Genomic DNA, 1,454 nt, shown 5'->3' with positions numbered 1-1,454 from the left:
CCAATAGTTCTGAACCATGTGATCTAACATAGATTTTCTTTTAAGTAATCCGACTGGTTCTTGGGACACGTCTGCAGAAGGCAATGCAGTTAAATAGGTTAATGTGAAGAAATGCGCTGGGGTAAGTGCCAACGGTTCCAATGGATCAGAACTCAATTGAGACAGAGGACGAAAGTTTAATAAAGCTTCAATCTGAGCTAAGATAGTGGACAATTCTTCGTAGATAAGGAGCTGCTCTCCTATTACTCGGTATAAGTGTGTTTTCACACTTCGGACATTGGCTTCCCAACTACCACCGAAATGAGGGGCACTAGGTGGGTTTAATTTCCAGTGGACTCGATATTCTGATAGGGTATGTGAAAATGCGTCTTTAAATTGTTCAGAACTCAGTAAATGATACAAATCATCTAAATATGATTTGGCACCGATGAAAGCAATTCCATTATCCGAATATAATGTACTGCAAGGTCTTCGTCGTAAAATAAAACGTTTAAAGGCGTTTAGAAAGCAATCTGTGCTGAGATCAGAAACAAGTTCAATATGCACGGCTTTAGTGACGGGACATATGAATAAACCCATGTAAGCCTTTAAGCGACGAGTTCCTCTTTTTTGATTCATTGTGATTGCGATAGGTGCTGCATGGTCTACGCCCGTATGTAAAAATGATTTTGATTGTTTCACCCGGCACTCAGGCAAGTCTCCCATAATCGGAAAATTGGCTTTTGGGTTGGTTTTGAAGCAGGTGTTGCACAGGTGTACACGTTTTCTAATCAAGTTTCTAGCGGAAAGTATCCAATATTTTTGACGTAGCAAAGATATTAAAAGCTGTGGTCCAGCATGTAGATATTTATCATGGTGATAATCGATGAGGATGTTCGTGACGTGTTCCTTACTTGGCAACAAGATCGGATGTTGAGAATTGTAGTTCAGATCAGAATTTTTCAATCTGCCTCGAACACTAATAAGAATAATGTCTAAAAATAGTCTTAATTTTCTTAATGCAGGGGCTAAGTAACGTTGCTTTTGTAAATTCTTTAGGTCATTCTCAAAATGAACTACTTGTACATCACATAGTATGGCCCTCTCAGCAACTTCTAAATGATTTGATGTTATTTTGAGTTTTTTGCGATGAGATACGATGAGTTGCGTTGCGTTTCGTTGCGTTGCGTTGCGTTTCATTGCGTTACGTTGCGGTGCGCTGCCATGCGATGTGATGCGATGCGATGCGTTGCGTTGCAGTGCGATATGATGCGTGTTGATGCGATGCGATGCGATGCGGTGCGATGTGATGCTTGTTGATGCGAAGCGATGCGATGCGGTGCGATGTGATTAATGTTGATGCGATGCGATGCGATGCGGTGCGATGTGATGCATGTTGTTGCGATGCGATGCGACGCGGTGCGATGTGATCCTTTTTCTAGTATTAAAAGATGACGTAAAGCTACTTGATAAGA

This window comes from Hesperophylax consimilis, chromosome 1, assembly GCF_061612785.1.
Source record: "Hesperophylax consimilis isolate HC1 chromosome 1, BYU_Hcon_1.0, whole genome shotgun sequence".
NCBI classification, from domain to species: Eukaryota; Metazoa; Arthropoda; class Insecta; order Trichoptera; family Limnephilidae; genus Hesperophylax; species Hesperophylax consimilis.
Note: the sequence above shows the minus strand (reverse complement) of the source record.